We start from the raw sequence: 11,464 nt of genomic DNA, 5'->3' as shown, positions 1-11,464 counted from the left end.
GCTATATTAATTTATACCTACGATAAATGCAAAGAATCAAAAGTAATATTATTGTGATTTAGATTATATTAAAACACATTTAAAAAAAAAGAAAAACAGAAATTAGTATATATTACTCACTTATTATTATTAATTTTTTTTTTTTTTTTTTTTTCTCCTTAAATAATTCGTAGGTAGGTTCACGTTTCTGCATCTTTGTGATCTCAGCGTAATATAATTTAGTTTTAAATTTTAATCTATTGTGCAACACGTCCAACCTCCACTGCCGCCGCGAGGTACCTGAGCGCATCCTAGACTTGTTTTTATTTCTGTTATTTTTTTATTTGATTTTAACACGATATAATAGTGGACTATTGTCAATGTCGTTCACTTGACGTACGGAAATAAGGTGATCACTGAAAATCAGTGCTGCCGTCTTTGCGAATTTCACACATAGTATGAATCGTATTTTAATTTAAGTATAGGAAAAAAAAAAAAAAAAACTATATAATTTAAATCGTTAATTTCTTTTTTTATTGTTATTCTTTTTTTTTTTTTTTAATATCTGTGTGTGGGGTCCCTAGGACGACAGCAAATGCTGAGTGATTTTCCTTTTTGTGGCATCGTACTGCTGTGTAGGCAGCATTTTGTTTTTATTTATTTATGCCTCTTTTTACAATTTTTCTTAGATATTATTTAATTGTATTGTTATTTTAAGTTTTTGTTTTTTTTTTTTTGTTGTTTTGTTTATGTCACTGATGTCTCAAAACGATGCTTACAAATAAAAAAATCTTTCTTTCTTTCTTCTTTCTTCTTTCAATAGTTTTGTTTAATAATTTGTACAATACATTTCTATGTTATAATAAAGTTTGAGTTTTATAATCAGTGTTAAGTTTTAATTTGAAAATGCAAGTAAGGGCATTGTATGTGGCGACTTCTGCGTGGACTTAATGAAGGAAACTACGTTGAGTGTTCGCTCGGCGCTTGCTTAAGTCGTTTAAGTTCGTTAGTTCGTTTAACGCACAGTATTAAGGAACCGACTCGAATAACCAACGATACTTCTACGTGTATTACTGTGTTTTGTAACTGTAAAATATATGAGGTAATAATTATAAACAATTTATCTTCTGACCACCGGGTCAAAAGTTGTCCTGTGGTCAATAACGACTAATAAATTAAATTACCTAATTTATATTTAATGACACAAGATCCAAATAAGGAAAAATTTAATTTTTTGAAATAATATTAATCTATACATATAATAAAATCTTAACTGATCAAAATCTGTACATAGAAGATATTTGAGAAAAAAATAGTACTGTGGGTATTTACGCATTAGATCACAAAAATGTGATATTTAGAATTTTTGTCTGTGTCTCTTTGTCTGTTTTGTTTGTTATTTATTAATACATTTATTATTTGTTTGTTACCGCTAATCTTAGAAACGACTTTATCGATTTGGATGCGGTTTTGACTGATTTATACTGTAGTAGCCTTGGGGTAACTCTCGTTTAACTAACGTTTGTTTTATTAAAATCGAGATGTTATGGTACCAGGGCTGATGAGGTTAAAACCTTTTTAAAGGGTTCCATCATCATCATCGTACTGGCCGATCTGTGATAACACGGCGCCTAATCCCACTGGTGACGCATCGACGGTTAATATTAAAGTCGCATGTGTCATATCATTCCCATTTTACATTTTTATGTAGTAAGTTATATAACGGGTATAAAATTGACGCCGCTTCTAGACCTTCTTGTTAGACCTAATAATGATTGTAATTGTGTGACATTTTCTGGTTTGGAGACCTCAAAAATGGCCTTGACCTTATCTGGAGATTTCCACACCCCGTTTTTATCGATGATGTGACGTAAATAACATAGCTGGTGCTTATAAAATCACATTTTGAAGCTTGTATAGTTAAATTTGCGTCTTCTAGACGTTGTAATACAGCTGTTAAACGTTGTTTATGCTGTTCCGCATCTCGTCCGGTACATAAAACTTCGTCAAGTAGGAATACTACGCCTTCTAACAATGATAATAAACATCCCATCTTCGTCGCCACTGTTATATATGTTAAGGAGTAGGACTGCGTCAATTAAACCACGAGGCTAGTTACACAGATTTAATAGAAGCGTTGCACCGGCGGGGACGCAGCCACACGAACACACGTAAACGCTTAACTTAACTACATATATAATAAATATAAAATTAAAGTTTAGTTACTGGGATGCTATTGGTAACAGGCAGTCCTCGTACTTACGGCATGTTAGGTTCTCGACATACGCGACGTAAATCGAAACGACTTAAGTCGAGACATATTTTTTTCCGAATCCGAATCGGCTAAGCCGTTTCCGACATTATTGGTAACAAACGAACAGATAAACACACAAAAAATCTAAAAATTATATTTATGTGGTCTATTGCGTAAATAAATATTCCCTGTAACATATCAATAAGGTTAAAACTAAATGTCTAACCTCGTTACCTTGTTAAGCCATTAGTCAGCCATTAGTGCACGGGCTTGCCGGTTTTTTCGATTGTGTAAGTGTGTGCGTGCAATTTTCAAGGAAACTTAGCTCTTGTAGTCTTGTATTAATGATTTGGCGAAAAAGCCAAATCAGTGGTACGAACCATGGCATCCGTACTAGTAAATGTTTTCAATGAGGGCAAGAAGTGTAACCGACTGAGGGTCGACGAAGCCCTCATGAACGACTTCGGAGCTATAGTAATGGTGGCACGGTTTTCCGGAGCAGGTGAGGCTGTCCTCATTGGAGATATCCACTAGTTGACTTATATCATCGCGTACGCCATTCGCGAGGTCTACCGTAACATTTTCTCCGCTAGCCCCATCATTCACTCCCTCAAGATGGATAGGTGCACTGATGCCAACATACCATCTGACCAAGCCCGCACCATATATCTGATCTATATGCACGAAGAAAATAAACTCCTGATGGACCAGGGATACGGAAAAAGTGAAGGGTCGCGCATCATCACCATCCACGAATCTCAGGGATAAACCTTCGTCAATGTTATCATAATCCAATCGAAGCAGGAGAGGCTCCGTATTAACGAAAGTGTTCTTCACACAGTTGTGGCTATCACTAGACACACGAACACCGGTACTGAAGCCATCGGCAGATTCATCGGTAGAGCAGTGGGTGCTTCAGAATAGGACCATCCTAGAGCTCAGCCTCAGGTCACAACTCGTCGTTGCACCTGCAAAAGTCGCCATGTGTTTTTTTTATTATTTTTAGATTATTATGCCGTTTTAATCGATATTTCTTAAATCGATATATTTTTTTATATAATGTGTAAAAAAATTTGTTATTGTGTGTAAAGAGAAAGTAAATTTATATAAAACAAGGAAAAAAGAAATATTATAAATGCATATGATATAACCTATATATAATCTATATTTAGAATGTTATATAACATTATTTAAAAAAAATATTAAATCAGTGTGGGCCACGTCTTTCCAGGAGAAAGACGAGCCCCAACTTCAGCGAAGATCTGCTGATGCTTACTTGCCGAATTGTTCACCTAACTAAAATTAACAAGTGAAAAAATGCACGGGCAACTGAGACCCTGTGGATGATGTTTAAGTAAAAAAAAAAACAATTTATAGAGTAAATAGTAACTGAACAAGACTAGAAGTCAAAATGAATCAGTATACGGTCTTAAATTAAATAATTAAAATACCATAAATGTTATCATAACATGATTCGATTGATATAGTTGGTCGGTGGAAATTTAAAAGATTAAAGTGCTTACTATGAGTTAGCCTAAGTAGATAGACACATAGTATAAATTATAGCAGTTTTTAGAACTTTTAACGAGAAACAATTCAGCCATATAGAACAGCGCACGCCCTGGAAGTACGCCCTTTTATAAAATTGTATTGCTTTGTTTTGTTTGAACATTTTTATCAATTATTGTAAAATTGTAACATTAACAAAATAGGTACCTATCATTATATTATTGTCAACATTAGATATGCAACAAATCCAGTTTAGGTATCTTATTCATCAAAAATAAACAATGTAAAATAAATACTTATGTGAATATTTTTTTAATATCCTACATGTACAGATACGCCAATATCATCGCGTTACCAAAAAAAGCTGGATAGGTATTGTCAATAAATATTTCAGTCGATAAATTTGAATTTGTTTATTTAAAACACCAAGATTGAGCAAAATATAAGCGAAATTAATTTTGGAAAGTGTTGTTTCTATTCTATGAGAGAAATGAAATAACAATACTGAGTTATGTGCAGCAGTTGTATACGTGTCAACCTCTGTAGTTCAAAGGATAGCATATTGGTTTTATGTCTTTGATGTGTTCCCAAGGTACTTCATATATTTCTGAATAACACTCTAACAATTCGACTGGATAGGTTATGACACATGGGGGATTCACTGGTTTCATTTGTTTATCGACAATACAATTTGTCGCTGCGGCAAGGAAATTTACTTTTGTTATCAATCCAGCAACAACTTGGGTCCTTACCCTCTGTACTTGCCACAACTTATAAAGCCGATGAGATCCATTGGTTTCTAAAAACTTCTTCAGTGATTTTTCAGACATTACTTTGTAATTAGGGTTTAGCGGATTCTGTTCAGTATCGCCGCCAGGAATATTTACCTGAAATTATATATAATAGAACAATAGTATTATAAAATCTTCCGTTCATCAATGTTTGCGATGTTTAAGTTATTCATAATTAAATATAATAACAATAAATAAATTGATATTAATAAAATTCAAAGAGAAAGGAGGCCTTAGATAAGTTGTGGGATATATAAAAACTATATTTTATACAGCCACTGGCTTGCCACATCCAAAATTTACCATTTCTGGTAATCACTACGAAGAGTACCTACCAAGCAACCCCAGAGTGCGAGGAGGTGACTGACATATGGACCCGTCGTGTTATTAGGTGGGTTACCTGCTATAAACAAGTGTACCGATATCGGAAAGGCTGTGGTGACTAATTATTATGCGTCATATTCAATCTATTCTCAAATATATTTTTAATCGAATTGTTCTTGGAAAGGCAACGGTTCTCGGAGTCATGGGACGCACCGAACGTACGGCATCAGTGACGAGGTGATTTCTCACGTGACATTTCTACCAAAACTTGATACAATTCTTTTTATACGATCAATATGATAATGTTTTTGAGATAAACTACTTAGTTTATCTCAAAAACTATACTAACTATATTTACTTTTACATTGCTTACCCTTCTGTTGTTATTATTCCCCAAACAACAATGAATGAGTAAACATTGAATCAATGCAATAAAGACCCTCATATCAAAATATTATATGCAAGATGAAATTAATATAAGGCTTTATTCGGTCAATGCCCGTTCAAAGAATAAAAAATAATTGAAAGATCTACGGCTTTTATAGATGGATATTTATGCACAAATAAAAATACCTATATTAATTAATGCGATAAAAATAATATAAATTTCGTAGGCATATAAACTTAATACAGCAAATTGGTCAGGGTATGATTTGGTCTGTTTGGGTACATTTACGTAAGTAATTTATTAATTACTTTTTACGACTTTCACACAAAATATGATAATTAATCTGTTAGGTAATACTAAGCAATTAGTAAAAATAGTATCTATCTAGTAGGCTATGATTGTAGTTAGGCGGGAGTTACAATCATAGAATTATAAAAGAAATACTTTTTTGATATTCAATAATATTCGGTTAAATTGACCTGATGCATAAAAATATTTATTTTGCTTCTCTTGTCATTGAGTAGACCTATTGGTTCCGCAGGTACTTACCGGGCTCGGTTGCTTCGGTAGGTATCTGCACTGGATAGCGAGGCGGTAGGTGACACCCTGCTACCACGAGTACGGCGAGCTTTCGGACACGGCTCGTCACACGCTGATGAGTGTGCCACATGGGGGCCTCAGCGCCATTCCCTGACGGCCAGTGTAGGCAGAGACCTCAAACGCTACCGAGCGTGATAAACGCTATGATCGGCAGCGAGAGGTGCTAGAAGGAGATGGTCAGAGGAAAACGTCATGTCGCAGAAAGTGGCAGCGGAGCGGAAGCATGAGAACAGTGCTGCTGACTTGCTTTACCGAAGAAGACCGGGGAGCAGACGTCTGCGCTATGCACACCTTCTCCTCCCGCCATAAGTGCTCTGTACCCTGAGAACCCTCTAGGATTTGGAGGACCGCAGAGTTTATACATTTGCCAGTATGAGTCTATGCCGGTAGACTATAATAAGAGTTAGTGCATACTAAAATTAGTATATAAATAAGACAATAACATTGAGAACGATCTACACTCAAAAACATCCTCTATTGTGACTGGTGCAGTACCTTACGGTTGCCTCGGAACATACGCGAATACGGAACATCTCGCCGTTAAGCATACCAGCTTGGCGAGAACTTATGTTTTTGTAAAAACTTTTTTATATAATAAATAAAAAAAAAAAAAGTCGCAAAGTCTAGTTCTAGTCTTAAGAGGATTCAGAAGTACCGATACTCGGCACAAGTGGGTACTTTCAAATATACTATCTATTTCACCCCTCTTGCCCCGACCCCTATCATGCGATAGAGACAGTTGCTATACTTAGAGGTAAATACCGACACTTCCTTTTTGAAAAATTTTCAACCCCAAAACTTCTACAATTAGATCTCATTAGATTTAGTACACTTTAAACTAATTGTATACGTTTTTATTTTTTAGTAATTAAACTAAACTGTAGTTTAATTTTAAAAAATACAGTCACATTCATTATGTACAAACCACTTATCAGATATTCTACCGCCAAACAGTAGTACTTAGTATTGTTCTATTCCGGTTTAAATGGTAAGTGAGGCAGTATAACTGCGGGTACAATGGACATAACATCTTAGCTCCCAAGGTTGATGGCTCATTGGTATGATGTAAGGAATGGGCATAATTTCTTACAGCGCTTATGGGTGCTGATAACCATTTTCAGGTGGCCCAAGTACTTGTACAATCTACCTATTACATAAAAAGTCCAGAATAAAGATATTTAGAAGCTAATAACTTATATCGTACCTACTCAACACTTAATTATAATAAAACCTTACGTACTTAGTTTTTCATTATATCACAACATTACATATTTTTTTTTTTTTTTTTTATGTCATAAGGTGGCAAACGAGCAGGAGGCTCACCTGATGGAAAGTGACTACCACCGCCCATGGACATCTGCAACACCGGGGGGCTTGCAGGTGCGTTGCCGGCCTTTCAGGAAAGAGTACGCTCTTTTCTTGAAGGTTCCCAAGTCGTATCGGTTCGGAAAAACCGCCGGCGAAAGCTGGTTCCACAGAGTGGTTGTGCGAGGCAGAAAATGTCTTAAAAATCGCGCTGTTGTGGATTTTCGGACATCTAGGTGGTGCGGGTGATATTTGGAATTTTGACGAGATGTCCGAAGGTGAAATTCAGCAGCCGGGATTAATTCGAACAATTCCTCGGAACATTCCCCGTGATAAATTCTGTAGAAGATGCAGAGCGATCCAACATCTCTACGCAAAGCCAAAGGATCAAGCAGATCGGAAAGGGCTTGATCGTCGATAATTCGAGCCGCTCTACGTTGGATACGATCAAATGGAAGGAGCTGGTACTGGGGAGCACCCGCCCAGAGGTGAGAGCAGTATTCCATGTGAGGCCGAATTTGCGCCTTGTATAGTCTTAGACGATGGGCCGACGTGAAATACTGTCTTGCCTTGCTGAGCACACCAAGCTTTTTTGATGCCAATTTGGCTTTGCCTTCCAATTGACCGCGGAACTGAACGAGACTCGAAACATCAACGCCAAGTATTCCGATACTAGCTGTAGCGGCTAACGGAATGTTCTCGAATCGTGGAGATACGACAAATGGTGTTTTTTTAGCAGTTAACGCGCAAACTTGCGTCTTTTTGGGGTTGAAGTGAACTAGGTTTAGCCGACCCCAGTTCGAGACTTTGTTTAACGAAGACTCGATTTCAGATACAAGTTTGTTCCGGTTTTCTTCGACGTTTTCCCGAGAAATATTAGCACGGCCGGTGTATGAGGTGTCTACGGTGCTGTCGTCTGCATAGCAATGAATGTTACTGATTTGCAACAAGTCATTGATATGCAGAAGAAACAGAGTGGGTGATAGAACGCAGCCTTGTGGAACACCAGCATTGACGAATTTTAAGTCAGAGCATGCACCGTCGACAACGACCTTGATGCTCCGATCTGCCAAAAAACTGGTAATCCAATTGCATAATTTCCCGGGAAGCCCATAGGAAGGAAGCTTCGAAAGAAGCGCTTTGTGCCACACGCGATCGAAAGCCTTCGCTATGTCCAGACTGGCTGCTAATGCCTCCCCTTTGCTCTCAACTGCTTCCGCCCATCTATGAGTAAGGTAAACTAGAAGATCACCGGCTGAGCGACCCCGACGGAAACCGTACTGGCGGTCGCTAATCAGCTGGTACTCCTCTAGGTACCGCAGGAGCTGGCAGTTTATAATGGACTCCATTAGCTTGGAGAACAAGGAGGTGATGGCTATAGGCCTATAATTGGACGGGTCTGAGCGGTTGCCCTTTTTAGGGATCGGATGCACCAAAGCAGTCTTCCAGGAGTTCGGGACGACGCCGAATGCATAGGATTGCCGGAAAAGACGCGTTAAGACCGGCGCCAACTCGGGAGCACAAGTCCGTAGCACGATTGGAGGGATGCCATCGGGTCCACTCGACTTATGAATATCCAAGGAAAGAAGTGCTTTACGAACTGCACTTTGCAGGAATTTAACCTCCTTCATCGTGGTATCACACCGCGGGATTGTTGGTGGTGACTTTCCTCGGTCATCCAGAGTCGAGTTCGTTGCGAAGAGAGAGCCTAAAAGATCAGCCTTCTCCTTCGCTGTATGGGCCAATGACTCACCGTCCTTGTGCAGAGATGGTAAGGAAGGCTGACAGAAATTCCCTAAGACAGCCTTGGCGAGAGACCAGAACGCACGTGTTCCTGAAGGGAGGCGCACCAGTCTCTCGCCAATTCTGCCAATGTACTCCGTCTTCGCCTTAGCAATCACGTTTTTGAAGGACCTAGAGGCAGAGTTATATTCCTTTCTGATTGCGCTGGTATTTACATCACGAGACGCTGATGCGTTAGCCCAGTCTTGGTAGCGTTCCCATTTTCTGCGTGAAGCCGTTTTGCAGAAACGACCAAACCAGGGCTGGGACTTGCCACCGATGGGGACCGCAGAATACGGAATGAATAGTTCCATACCCTGAAGTACCACATCGGCAACAGAGTCAGCAACAACACTCGGATCATCCGGCGAGAAACAAACCTGCCCCCATGGGTAGGATGCAAAGAAGGACCGCATCCCATCCCAATCTGCTGACCTGTAGTGCCACACTCGGCGGCAGCCCACGAAACGAGGTCGTGAGTAACGCGCAACCGGCACTGTACTTCGGACGAGACAGTGGTCCGACGAGCCCAGAGGGGGTTCGACGATAACCTGGTAGCCATCCGGATGGGAAGTCAGCAGAAGGTCCAACAGGGAAGGTGTATGATCCTCCACGTCTGGTATTCGCGTTGGCGAGGGGACTAGTTGTGTCAAATCATATGCTAAAGTGAAGTCGAGAACAGATCTACCCGCATGATCGGTAGTGCGCGATCCAAGCCATTCGGCATGGTGGGCATTAAAATCGCCAAGAATAACGATCTCTGCGGATGGGATCTGCTGCAGTACATTTATGAAAATTAGACTATGTTTACAGAAGTAAAAACTTTATCGCTTTTTGTGTGTAAAATTACAGCTTCACAATCCTCTTAACTCTCCGGTCATGTTAGATTTGCCGTCCTAAAAGATTATGAGACTGAGGCAAGAGCGAGACACTTGCGTTTGTGCACTTGTGCTTTAAAATATTAGATCCTGTGCAGTAAGCTAGTCTCACTTGATTGGTATCTCTATATCATCATCGATACAGAGTTTATTTAGTAGACAAACTTGTAGATTTTTTATTAGATATAGTTCTACTGTAAACGATTTCTTTAGTTTCACTTGATTAAGAAATAATATAGAATACAGATAAAATAAATCAATTATCCATACATATTTTTTCGGTTAAAAGCATAGCATATAAGTGTGAATTTTCTTGAAGGCCATAGATAATTGTAGAAATATAGGATATTATACTAATATATTGTTTTATACTAACAGGTTGTTTTTTGTATGTTTTCTTCGGGCTTAACGCAAAAAGTACTTTTATTTATTTTGTGAAAATGTAACTAGAGTAGGTACAGTTATTATAAATTGAATTTTTTTTTTAAATCAATATGGTTTTGTCAGTCATATATCTAATACAAATTGTTATTGAATTCATTGAGCTGTTTCGAAGAACTACATTGAAAAGTGAAAGTTTTGACAGCGTTCGCTTTAAAAGATCTTGAACCCATGTATAAAATATAACAATATTAAACCACTATTTATAGCTTGTTGGTCATTAAATTATATACTGAAATATTATAAGGAGTTTTTGCTTTAAACTGGAAACAGACCTTTAAAACAAACATATGAAACATACTTTATAATATTTTTATGCCGATAACTACCTCTTTGATCAAGTGATTATTTTATAAGGTAAGGTAAGGTTTCATAAGAAAAGTAATCAGGATTTCCTCTCGATAAATTCTCAGAAGCACCCTGGGGCTTAGAAGTTAACAGTGTTTACACTCCCGTGCCTTGAAGAGCAAGTAAATCCTTTCGGATTGTGCTCTCTTTATATAATGGGACGGTCAATCGGCAATGAATAATCGAATACATTTGTTTGAACACACTTGTTCACTGATTACAGTGCACAAGTCAACGACGTACTCGCATTTGAGTAATGCTACTGTGGTCAAAATGTGGCAGCAGGATATTATGATATCGTTATAGTTAGGTATTAGTTATTATTCCTTTGTTATCTAGAACTACTTTTAGTCTCAAGATTTGAATTGAATATTATGGCGAAATTTATCATTTCTCGAATTCTGCTCCGATATCGATCACTCAGAGTCATCATCGTAGCTAGAGACTGACAGATACTCAACCTTCAGAGGATGTACTTCACAGATACATAGCATACAATTAAAACACATTGTATTAGGATTGTAGGTTTATTCTACTTACGTTTACTAAATTGAATAATGCCTGGACTTGAAAAAGGAGGTGGACTGGACTCTTTCAGTCTCTCTGGTCCAAAGAGTTCAGTTCAGCTTTTCCGCCACTCTCTTAAAGACCTGGTTCCCTGGAAACGAGGAAGGGGATCCCATTAGTGTGGGATACTATTTGAGTTAACACGCTGGCCTCATTTCATATCGCTGAAACAGTTTAAAAGACCGTAGTTTCGTGAAAAAAGCTGAAGCGAGCAAAACGATTTAAATATTTGTCTCTTAAAAGTATAACACCTCGCCAATTAAGGAAAGGAAATTATGTTAACATTCTCGCCGCTATT

At 38.1% G+C, this 11,464-nt stretch overlaps 1 long non-coding RNA gene across 1 annotated transcript; it reads right to left on the bottom strand.

The window, feature by feature from the left end:
- Positions 1-4,140: 4,140 nt before the first annotated feature.
- On the bottom strand, positions 4,141-5,378 carry LOC125070740. Its single transcript, XR_007119887.1, has 2 exons — positions 5,231-5,378; positions 4,141-4,629 (listed from the first exon to the last, which is right to left on the bottom strand). It is a non-coding gene; the product is annotated as an uncharacterized LOC125070740 (long non-coding RNA).
- Positions 5,379-11,464: the final 6,086 nt, after the last annotated feature.

Source organism: Vanessa atalanta, chromosome 18 (genome assembly GCF_905147765.1).
Source record: "Vanessa atalanta chromosome 18, ilVanAtal1.2, whole genome shotgun sequence".
NCBI classification, from domain to species: domain Eukaryota; kingdom Metazoa; phylum Arthropoda; class Insecta; order Lepidoptera; family Nymphalidae; genus Vanessa; species Vanessa atalanta.
The sequence above is the reverse complement of the archived record's forward strand: the minus strand, read 5'-3'. Positions and strand labels throughout refer to the sequence as shown.